Genomic DNA, 13,078 nt, shown 5'->3' on the forward strand with positions numbered 1-13,078 from the left:
GCGGTAACAGGGTTCCTGCAGCAGCAGAAAGTCTCATATTCTGAGGGCATCTAATCACTGGAGGCGAAGTGGAAGAAGTGTGTTTAAGCCAAGGGGTATTACATTGAAGTATTAAGTTCAATCTTGTTTGAAAATTTTGTTTTCATATTCAGGTAGATAACTTATTGAACACACCTCATATTTTTATTGATGAGCCTTTGGCTTTTTCTTGCCCTTAGTTATTAAACGGCCACTGTGCTCACAGGAACTGTGACATGTGCTGTATGTCTCCGACTGTCAGCTAGCATATTGATCATCATTACAATACTCAGTAGCAAGCAGATACTGTGTGGTTGCTGAACTTGTCATCTAGAGACAGGAACAGTAGGACCAGCTTACAGTTATTTAATACGTTACTTGATTTATTGCTCTTCCAAGCATTTAAAATGTGCAATGACAGAACAACGGGGAAAAATGAGTAGAAGTGGAAGTAATGATACTTAATATGTACAAAGATCAGCATGTTACAACTTCTGTAAAGCCAGCATGGTTTAATTTCCAGGGGGCACCTGACAGCAGAGTTGCTCTCTCAAAGCTCATAATGTAAAGCTGGTTCATTATGTACTACAATTATCACTACCATTTTTTATTGTTTTTGTCAGTTAAAACACTTTAGGAAGGCCCTGTTCCATGTCCAAAATTAATTGGCCCCCAAAAAACGGAAGGATTTTTAGCCACAACCTTGTCCTATAACTATTGATGATAATGCTGAAAAAGATCTGGTTTCTTTTTTATTACCATTAATTTAGATGATTGGCTTATGCACTTTACGGCAGGACCATTAATTAGCTGCAGTCTCAATAAAAAATGCTGTAAACTGTTGTGGCTTCAGCTCAAGTACCATAGGTGAGTGAAAAGCCTGTAGCACCCACCATACTGCACTTAGTGTACCAAATGTACAGCATGCCCTTGCGTATCGGGGAATGGGAGGGGTAGTGGCCCCAACTAGAGAATGTATCACAGTTGTCTGCTTATGCCGTTGCTTCTTATGGCCGATGCACTGAAAAGGAGGGCACACCCTTTCTTCCCTCAGTGCACTTCCTGTACTTGGGGCTCCTGTCTCATGGTAGTTTGGGGTGTCCTTGATGTTGGTGGCTGTATGGGTGCCTGGCTGGTTGTGTAGTGAAGTAATGCAACACAATGGCCAGCGTGTGGTGTAGGCGTAGTCAGTAACCAGGCCAGGTTCAACAAAACAAATGTCCTTCTTTATTTCAATGTTAAATGAGAATTGTACAACAGTCTGTAGACAGTGCTAATCCTTTTCCCAGATGTCTGTGTATGAATTAGGCCTGAGGTGAGGAGCAAATAGTGTCTTATCCTTTCCTCCTTCAAGCTCTCCCTCAGACTAACTAGAACTCTCTGGAACTAGGGATGGAGCCAGCCCACACCCTAAGCTCCCCAAGAGAGCTGGGCCAGGATAATTATGCAGTGACCAGGAACGGGTTGACGCCACTTATGCAGTGGGCAGGTACGGGTTGACAATAGTCTATATTTGTTTGTGACACCAATTGCAGCGTGCGCAGGGTACTACCCCAGGGCCCTTCCAAGGTGTTATAACGCACGTCCCAGATTAGGAATGCCAGAGTGGTGTAATGGCCTATATTGTCTCTATAGGGTGGTGGTAATTGCGTCAACGGTGTCTCCTACCTGGGTACAGCTGGACTCCTGGCTCACTTGCAATAAATTTGAGTGTAGTGATAGGAGTAATAGAGGAATTTTGCAGCAGAAATGATGTCCAGACCTTTAGGTGAAGTTCAAATGTTTCTTTACTGAAGATAAAGAAACAGGCAGGGCTGTACCTGATACAATACGTTACCCTGAAGCCTTAGTGTGAATGCTGTGTATGGATGGAGCCAACACAAACTGGCTGTAGCTGTGTGATCTGAGCCATAATACACTGGCTAAGAGCGATTGTGTGTAGTTCAATTTACTGGCTGCAGGTGTGGGGCTGAGACTTCTTATCCTGGCCGCAAGCTATATATATATATAAATCATAGGCTGGTCTGAACACTGCACCACATTAAAGTGTATACATATGTCCATAGAGGCTTCACTTATGTAGAGACAGTGCGACCAGCTGGACTGTAGCATCATGCGACTTATGAACTAGGATTTATAACCACACCTGGTATATACAATCAGCAGCATTATAGGCCAGAAACACACTAGCGTCCATTTACACGGTGTACCGTGCTCTAATTTCTGACTTGCACAACATTGGCAATTATTAGCCAGCAAGCCAGATTTCTAGCCCAGTCCCTCAATTGCACAGAGGATTTATTTATTACGCTTCTCTGTGCACTTTTGAGACTGGTTGCCTGATGGTCACAGACTGTGACATATAGGCTTTTTGCCCCCCTTTTAAACGAATTCTAATAAAGGTTTTGTTTTGTTAATTTTTAACGTTCATCAGGCTGTGAATATATTATTATTTAGGAACGTCTACCGACTCATCTGTCTTAGTGTGAAATAGTTTTGAATCATATTTGTTAGGGGAATGGCAGGCTTTTTATCAAATGACCTGAGCTCAGATTGTTGGTTAGGGGACCCCAAAGAGGTGTTCTCCGAAAAAGAGCTACCCACACAATCAATTCAAACTAGTGTTACTGCTTCCTTTAAAAACCTGAATAGGGTCTATAAAAACTATGTTAAATGCTGGTGGGAAGTGCAATCACTTGACACTTATTTAAAGAACAATATAGTGCCAAGGGGTTTGAGAAATTCAATCCTCCCAGTCACCAGATTGCGGTCTCCGGAGTTTCTCAAGAAGTGGGAGCAGGAATCCATTGCGGGTTCCCTCCGCTTGATGAAACTATTAGCGGAGGAAGAACGCAAGCATCTGTCCAATAGTGAGATCGAATTGAAAGAGGCTGTGACACAAGCCCAGAAATTTAGTGACCACACTGATTTCACCAAGAAGGAATCTCTGTTACAGCAGAATATTGAGCGTTTTACCGCTCAAGTCAAGGAGAGGAAACATATTCTGTTTAACAGAGATATTACTGACTTTAGGGAGGGTCGTATTTTTGATTTTGGACCTAGACGTCCGGTCACGTCTGAGTTGGACACAGAAGCGTCATCTTCTGAATGTGACACGGATGCTGAACAGATTAGTGGATCTACAAGAGGACGAGGGGGATACAGACGAGGAGCTCGTAGAGCGCGTGGTTCCCAACAGGGAGGCAGATCTGGGAGAGGGTCCCGGGGAGGTTTTTTAGATTTTCCACCGATGTCCGACTACCTCTTGCGCCAGAAAAAAGCCCCCAAAGTCCCAAAGTAGATGAACTACAAGTCATCAATTTGTCCAAACGCACACTTTCCACTACAGAAATGGGGCTCCTGAAAAGAGGACTCTCATTTGTACCGTTACAAAAGTTTAACCTATTCAACTGGGTCAAAGACCTGCAGCTTTTTGCACGGAGACTTAAATGGAAAAAGTTTTTTAAAATCCATGACAGGAGAAGATGTCAGGAGCTAGGCATTGAGGTAGAAGATTTTCAGGATGTCCAACTGTTGGCAGGACTATCTGAAGAGGGAGATAGAATGATAGGGGATGGTCCATTTACGGATCTGAGGTATCCATCAAAAACATTCCCCCCGGTCAGTGATAGTACCCCAATCGATACCTTCCTACATGTGGTAACACGGGATCTCCAAAAATTAGAGGATTTACCCTTGGGAAGGGACAACCTGACACTGAGTGAGAGACAGTCCTTGGAAGAACTTGAGAAAGACACGTCCATTGTCATCAAGCCCTCCGACAAAGGAGGCAACATAGTCGTGATGGAGCAGGAGGAATATCGTTCTATGTGTCTCCGACTCCTTGAGGACACTAAAACCTATAAGCGTCTCTCAACTAATCCTACCTCAATTTTTAGACATGAACTTGCGACCCTACTGAATGAGGCCCTTGAGGACAGCTTAATCAGTAAAAAAGAACTGGAATATCTGCTTCCCAAATCTCCGGTTGTAGCTACATTTTATAGCCTGCCCAAGTTGCACAAACCTGGATCGGTGCTGAAGGGTAGGCCCATTGTCTCGGGCATAGGCGGTCTCACTGCGAATGTGAGTACATACGTGGACAGAATTTTGCGTCCATTTGTTGCCTCATTACCCTCCTATGCCCGAGACACGATGGATGTACTACAACGTCTGGAGGGCATTCAGTGTGAGGAGGGTGTTCTCCTAACCAGTTTGGATGTTGAGGCCTTGTACAGCTCTATACCCCATGAATCTGGGTGTAGGGCTGTCGAGGCCTTCATCCAACAGAGGGGCGAACATTGTCGCCGGCATAATATCTTCCTGATACGACTGCTGGATTTTGTCCTTACTCGCAACATCTTTCTTTTTGATCAACATATCTACCACCAGATCAGGGGCGTCGCCATGGGCAGCCCCTGTGCCCCGACGTTCGCTAATCTGTACCTGGGCTGGTGGGAGAAGGAAGTTGTGTTCGGCGATGCCATGGAGCAGTATACATCAAACGTGCAACTGTGGATTAGGTACATCGATGATGTGCTGATACTGTGGAAAGGGACACGAGAGCAGTTTATGGCTTTTGTGGCAGCATTAAACGTGAACCAGATGGGGTTGTTCTTCACTTCAGAGGTACAAGAACAACAGATTGCGTTCTTGGATCTGATGATCACCATTGGTTCTGACAGGAAGATCACCACAAACCTATTCAGGAAGAAAACGTCGACCAACAATCTCCTGCATTGGGAAAGTGGTCATCCACTGGCCCTCAAAAGAGGTATTCCGAAAGGTCAGTACCTGAGGGCCAGGAGGAACTGTTCAGAGCTAGGTGATTTTAGAGCCGCTGCATCCGACCTAAGAGATCGATTTACGAATCGCGGGTACCCACAATATACCTTAAAAAATGCGTTCCATCACTCTATGAGCGCGGATCGTACACGGCTCCTGGTTCCAAAACCAAGAAGTGCTGAGGATTCAACACCCAGAATTGTTGCTACTTTTGATAAAGCTCACAAAAATGTCCGCGACATTTTATTGAATCATTGGTCCATACTACAATCAGACCCAGACATTGGGGAGCTTATTCCGGACTATCCCTCAATCACGTACCGACGCAGCTCTAATTTACGTGACCACCTGGTACACAGCCTATATATTCAACCTAAGTCTGAAACCTGGTTGAAGAACACTCTCAAGGGTACCTTCCCTTGTGGCTCATGCATCATCTGCAAGTACATCCTGAGAGGTGAATTTTTTACTAGCCACATAACGGGAAATAGGTACAATATACGTTCTTTCATCAGATGCACTTCCATAGGTATTGTGTACCTTATTAGTTGCCGGTGTGGGTCACAATACGTCGGTAAAACAAAACGCGAATTGAGACGCAGATTTGGGGAACATATGTCTGACATCCGGAACAAGCGAGACACATCAGTGGCACGCCATGTATGTGAAATGCATGACGGTAACCCTGATGTGTTACGCATACAGGGGATTGAACAGGTGAAATTATCAATCCGTGGTGGTGACATCGATATACCCCTATTACGTAAGGAAGCAATGTGGACCTACAAGTTGCGGACAGTTCAACCACAAGGGCTTAATGAGGCCATCTCATACGCCAGCTTTATTTGATGTATCAGCCATACTATAACATTAGGATGTACTGTATCCTGGATTAGGGTTGCACGTTTCTTTGTTATACTGTTTCATGTCATTATTTAATCACGACTCTTTCCATTGTCTCCGGCTTAGCTATTTAGTGTACATGTTTAAAGATATCTATGTACAACACTAGCTATACAACAGGATATGTTCAGCTATGGGTTATAGTAGCACAGGCACTAGTCCATTCTGAGTGGTTTTGCCCCTCCCCGCTGGCTATATACAGGTCAGAGGGGGATCGGTATTTGCTGGTTTTCGGGTTATCATCATCACTTGTGGGTCCCTACCAGCGGACATGTCTCTGTGTCAGCTGATAATGTATGGGCCGCGACTAAGTTTCCCCCACTACCTGCGCTAATGCGCTATACTTGCCGAGAGGGGCAGGAACTATTGCGGCTTCCTCCGGTCAGAGGACGGAACTATGCAGTCCGCCCCTAATTCTGATTGGTTGAGTCACCGACACGCCCCTCCCGATAGGCGGGGCTTTGGCCATATGAGGTCGGCGTTTGTTTGGCCGCGCGCGGCCACTACAGCGCCAGAGCCATAGCACACTATAGTGCTGCATGTAGTCCTGACATAGGCACATAAGCTCCTGATGATACGTGACAACCACTGGTCACGTGGAAACGCGTTGAGCTGTTGCTAATTATTAGAGCACGGCTCTTTAGGCAGGGCTGTACCTGATACAATACGTTACCCTGAAGCCTTAGTGTGAATGCTGTGTATGGATGGAGCCAACACAAACTGGCTGTAGCTGTGTGATCTGAGCCATAATACACTGGCTAAGAGCGATTGTGTGTAGTTCAATTTACTGGCTGCAGGTGTGGGGCTGAGACTTCTTATCCTGGCCGCAAGCTATATATATATATAAATCATAGGCTGGTCTGAACACTGCACCACATTAAAGTGTATACATATGTCCATAGAGGCTTCACTTATGTAGAGACAGTGCGACCAGCTGGACTGTAGCATCATGCGACTTATGAACTAGGATTTATAACCACACCTGGTATATACAATCAGCAGCATTATAGGCCAGAAACACACTAGCGTCCATTTACACGGTGTACCGTGCTCTAATTTCTGACTTGCACAACATTGGCAATTATTAGCCAGCAAGCCAGATTTCTAGCCCAGTCCCTCAATTGCACAGAGGATTTATTTATCACGCTTCTCTGTGCACTTTTGAGACTGGTTGCCTGATGGTCACAGACTGTGACATATAGGCTTTTTGCCCCCCTTTTAAACGAATTCTAATAAAGGTTTTGTTTTGTTAATTTTTAACGTTCATCAGGCTGTGAATATATTATTATTTAGGAACGTCTACCGACTCATCTGTCTTAGTGTGAAATAGTTTACTGAAGATAACTTGTATCCAAGCAGTATACAGCTTTGGTCTCTGGTCCCAGCAGGTTTTAGCAATCATTGGCAGGAATAAATGCTTCTGCTTGATATGTGGGGAGCTTGCAGGATAGGACGTCTGCTCGATAGCTCTGTAACTGTGGCAGGAAGTAATCTTCTGCACTTTTCTGTAGCTTCTGCTTTGTGGGGACAGACTAGTTGAGGAGGAATGGCTTCTCCTAGGTTACAGGACTTTACTCATAGATGATTTTTCAGGGGATGCTTTCTTCCTGGAACTCCGGAAGTTGTTTGCAGCTTTCTGCTTCTTTTTATCCAGTTGAGCTGCAGGGCTCAGACTGGGAATTTGACCAAGTCTCAGGCCGAGACTTGGTCCTTGCTGCCTTCCCTATGCAGGGGCCAACTAGAACTGGTTCTAACAGTTTTTTTCCTCCCTTGCTGCAGGAAGCCGGAAACCTCCACTTCTCTTCAGCAGGGAGGCAGAATAGAACAGGAACGTTCCACTCTGAACGGCCATAACATTAAAACTATCTCTACCAATGATGCTGCCACCTGCTGGTATACCAGGAAAATGACTTGAACAGTTGCATTTAACATGGTTTTAGATGCACATTTGTGGAGGACATAAGCAAAATCACATCAGATGACAGTGTGAAAGCTCTTAGATAATAGTAGGGTAGAGTAACACAACTCTGGGGTGTTACAATTAACTCTGGCTGTGCCTACCCCATTCATAGACATACTGAGTATACACTACAATGCATAGAATAACATTACCTTACATTACAGCTTAGTACATTACCAAACAATTCCTACAAACTGGATTACTGCAAATCCAGCACAAGAAGTGCTTCTTTTACTTTATTTTTTTATGTTCATTTAGTTCTCTTTGTGATATGTATATCTTTGTACAGTATACATAATAACATTGGTGAAGCTACAGTAGATGAAGTAACATAGAAACATAGAAACATAGAATGTGTCGGCAGATAAGAACCATTTGGCCCATCTAGTCTGCCCAATATATCTGAATCCTATGAATAGTCCCTGGCCCTATCTTATATGAAGGATAGCCTTATGCCTATCCCATGCATGCTTAAACCCCTTCACTGTATTTTCAGCTACCACTTCTGCAGGAAGGCTATTCCATGCATCCACTACTCTCTCAGTAAAGTAATACTTCTTTATATTACTTTTAAACCTTTGCCCCTCTAATTTAAAACTGTGTCCTCTTGTGGTAGTTTTTCTTCTTTTAAATATGCTCTCCTCCTTTACCGAGTTGATTCCCTTTATGTATTTAAAAGTTTCTATCATATCCCCTCTGTCTCTTCTTTCTTCCAAGCTATACATGTTAAGGTCCTTTAACCTTTCCTTGTAAGTTTTATCCTGCAATCCATGTACTAGTTTAGTAGCTCTTCTCTTAACTCTCTCTAGAGTATCTATATCCTTCTGGAGATATGGCCTCCAGTACTGCGCACAATACTCCAAGTGAGGTCTCACCAGTGTTCTGTACAGCGGCATAAGCACTTCCCTCTTTCTACTGCTTATACCTCTCCCTATACATCCAAGCATTCTGCTGGCATTTCGTGCTGCTCTATTACATTGTCTTCCCACCTTTAAGTCTTCTGAAATAATTACTCCTAAATCCCTTTCCTCAGATACTGAGGTCAGGACTGTGTCAAATATTCTATATTCTGCCCTTGGGTTTTTACGCCCCAGGTGCATTATCTTGCACTTATCCACATTAAATTTCAGTTGCCAGAGTTCTGACCATTCTTCTAGTTTTCCTAAATCCTTTTCCATTTGGCGTTTCCCTCCAGTAGTGGGAAGTAGTGCTCAAAGACACAAATACAAATGAACCCTGTTATGGGCTACTGTCAAAGACATCACAGATTTTTAGGTTTATATTAATACATATGGGGAAATCTCCCTGCTCCTAGTTTTTGGGGGTTAAAAAAATTCCAAGTGGTGTTTTTACACCACCCTCGCCACATTTCTGAATGGGTGCATGGCAAAAGCAGGGAGGGGGCTTGGCCAGCAGCCACAACAAATTTATTTTCATTTTCATCAGTTTTCTGTATTAATCTATAGCAGCTCTAATTGCTGGAGGCACAGAAAGTGTCGGTCTTGATAATTCTTCCCCATAGCCTTTATTGGTAAAGCTATGTTCACACCAGCACCATGTGACATCTCCTGATTTATCAGGTAAAATATGTTTTTAGGCCCCTGTACACCTGGTCACAGGTCAGTGAGATTGTAGTTAGTTCTCTAGGACATTGCTCATCTTACCTCCATTAGAGGTGCCTGACGTGAGTTGTTTAACATAGGCTGTTTTTTTTAACATAGGCTGATAGGCTTTTCAGTTGAATTATATACCTTGAATTATGTTATTATTATTTCCCAAAGATATGTTTTTCACTAGCATCACGCTGTCCCCAATGGGGCTTACAATCTAAGTTCCCTATCCATGTCTTTGGAATGTGAGAGGAAGGCCATGAAGTCGTGCATGCAGGAATTTTGTCTCTACTTCAAAAATCTTCCTCTGAGAGGAAACCTAACAGACCCCATTATAGTCTATTGGACCCGAAGGCTCCATTCGCCTCAGTTATGTGCTGAATCCGTCCTTTCCATTCTTCTGCTCCTTTATCGGAGCAGAACAACAGAAAGGCTGAACGCTAATGTGAACTCATTCTTATCTTGAGAAAAAAGTCTTTACAGCCTTTGGTTGCACTGCATCGGCAATGATACGGGGTATCTGCTTCTCTTCAGTGAGGTCTGTCAGAGCTACTGTGTCAGCTCAATCTTTAGCCCTTATCTTTAGTTCTCTGACGCTCCCAAATCCAAAACACTCATTTAAGCTACAATATATTTTGAACAAACTGCTAAGATTTAGCTTAAAGGGGTTTTCTGAGATTTTGATACTGATGACCTGTGGATAGGTCATCAGTATCTGATCAGTGGGGATCTAACACTCAGGACCCTTGCCAATCAGCTGCTCCTGTGAGCGCCGCAGCCATCTCGGAGCTTACCAAGCACAGCACCGTACATTGTATAGTGGCTGTGCCTGGTATCACAGCTCAGTCCCATTCACTTCAATGGGGCTGCAAAAAACAAAAAACAAAACAAAAACAAAAACATAATGACTCCAGATGCATTCCGTGTCTCTATGTCCGCATGGCCGTTCCGAAAAAAAAAATATATAGAATATGTCTTATACTTATCTGCATTACGGACAAGGATAGGACTGTTCCATATCCTATTTTTCTTTCTGTGCTGAAATAAGCCATGAAACGCTTTCGCTACACATAAATGCACCAGTGTAGTGCATATATATTTTTCTTTCTGTACTGAAATAGGTCACTGAAGTCTTACATCACAAATAAATGCAACAGTGAAGTGCGTATATTTTTTTCCTTTTGGTAATAAAATAGGACACTGAACGCTTTCACTACATATAACTGCAGAAGTGAAATGCATTAGCCAATAGAAGCTTGGTCACATGACCCTTATCAGCCAATAGAAGCTCGCAGGCCGTTAGCCTCCACGTGCACAGTTTTACTCCAGGTTTCCATAACAACCCAGACATTTTTCTTCACTGCTGTAGGTGAGCTTTAAAGGAAATCTGTCACCAGGATAATTGCTATTGAAGTAAAGCCATGGCCTAATTGCACTTAGTACCTTATTTCAAGATGCCTTTGTTCCAGCAATAGATGTTTTTATCCTCTGAAAATCCAGTTTATTTGGTATGTAAATCAGACAGTAAGGTGCCCAGAGGGGCGTCACTCTTGCAAGAAGGAGCCCAGACACACCCCCTGCCACAATGTGTCCACCCTCAAAAGACAAACTTAAAACCCTGCCCCCTGGTCCCGCTAAGTCACGCCCCTTATCTGGTTAGGCCACACACCATCCCACTCCTCAGCCAACAGTGATTGAAAAAATGAAGTTAAAAATCTACTTCTGTCAGCTGCAGAGGTGGGAGGGAGGGTGACTTTCTCCCTGCAGCTCACACTCAGACAGAACAGTGCTGCTGTCTGAGAGTGAGCTGTTCAAAAAGACATCCTTGTGTCTGTCCAGGCCCTGCGCGAGACGGAGGACAGGGAGTCTAAAGGGGGTGGGGTGCTGTAGATGTCACTGTTATAGTGGATAGTGTTGATATCTTTTAACGACACACACAAACGTTAAGTGAAATAGATTAAATATACCCGAGTGAAGCTGGGTCCTTCAGCTAGTGTGTATATATTTTTTGTTTTGTACTGAAATAGGCCAGTAAAGTCTTTCACCACAAATAAATGCAACAGTGGAGTGCGTATATTTTTTTCCTTTTGGTAATGAAATAGGACACTGAACGCTTTCACCACATATAACTGCAGAAGTTAAATGTGTATATATTTTTCGTTTTGTACTGAAATAGGCCACTAAAGTCTTTCACCACAAATAAATGCAACAGTGTAGTGCGTATATTTTTTTCCTTTTGGTAATGAAATAAGGCACTGAACGCTTTCACCACATATAACTGCAGAAGTGAAATGTGTATATATTTTTCATTTTGTACTGAAATAAGCCACTAAAGTCTTTCACCACAAATAAATGCAACAGTGAAGTGCGTATATTTTTTCCTTTTTGGTAATGAAGTAGGACACTGAACGATTTTACCATATATAACTGCAGAAGTGAAATGCATATATATTTTTCCTTTTTGTACTGAAATAGTCCACTAAACTCTTTCAACACAAATAACTGCAGAAGTGAAATGCGTATATATTTTTCTTTTTCCACAGATATAAGCCACTAAAAGCTTTTCAACATAGCACTTGCACCCTCATAACAAGAACAAATTGCTGGAAAGACAGAGCTGAAAAATGGCTATTTGGATCGCCAAATAATGTTTTCCTGCACTTGTAAATCGCTTTTTTTTCACAATAAGGTTTTTCGAGCACTGTCTCTAGCGACTTCAGATGTCTCTCCCTGCACTAAGATACTGTGAAATGATTCCTCCCTATCCTTTCCCTGCACTTGTAAATTGCTTTTCTGGCACTGTTCCTAGCGCCTTCTGATGTCTCTCCCTGCACAAAGATGCTGTGAAATGATTCCTCCCTATCCTTTCCCTGCACTTATAAATAGTTTTTTCATTTTTTTTTCACAATGAGGTTTTTCCTATTGCTGCCCGTAGCGCCTTCTCACGTCTGTCCCTGAACTCAGAACGCTGGAAAATGTCTGACTCTAAGATGGCCGCTGTATTTACAGGGCTGTGACATCACAGGGCTGGCTGCTGATTAGCTGCATGCATAGCATTATGGGTAAGCCCGCCTTCCCAGAGTTCCTTGCCCCATGTGCTCACACTTGTAGCCGCCATTTTAGGAAAAATTGCGATTCGTTAGCATGGAGCACGAGGAAATTCGCATTCATTGCGAATCAAATTTTTCCTGAAATTCGGATCGAATTCCACTTTGTCTGATTCGATTCGCTCATCTCTAATAATCACATATATGTACGTGATTAGCGTTACGGAAATGTATGGAGAAAGATCGCATGCTGAGCGTGCTCCATAATGGCGGGTCTCGCTGTATAATACAACCACAACTGTCTGCAATGACCGGGATCAGTGAAGATGACAAATCCAGTCATTTGACCCCTCAGATGCCACCATAAGTACAGTACACTTTTGTGTTAGGCAGAGGGAGCCCCTTCCGATCTGAGCCTTCAGGGCAAAATCACCCTATATGTTGCCATGACATCCTGGGTCTGGGTGGAGGTTCCCAGGAGTGTCATGGCTAACCACGTGAAAAGCCATGTCTGAGGCATGGTTCGGCAGGCAGTCTCTCAGAATCCCATAGACTGCAAGAGTATTCTACTGCAGTCTATAGGACAAGAAGATGGCATATTTAAGTCCCCTAAGGCAAAATTTCCTCAACTCCGGTCACCAGGGTCCACCTGCTGGCCATCTTTTCAGATTTTCCTTAGAATTGAGCAGGTGATATAATTAGTGTCAATGCATCAGGATTTACCACAGGTATTCTTTCTGTGGGATATTCTCAAA

The sequence above is a fragment of the Bufo bufo genome, chromosome 4 (assembly GCF_905171765.1).
Source record: "Bufo bufo chromosome 4, aBufBuf1.1, whole genome shotgun sequence".
Classification (NCBI taxonomy): Eukaryota; Metazoa; Chordata; class Amphibia; order Anura; family Bufonidae; genus Bufo; species Bufo bufo.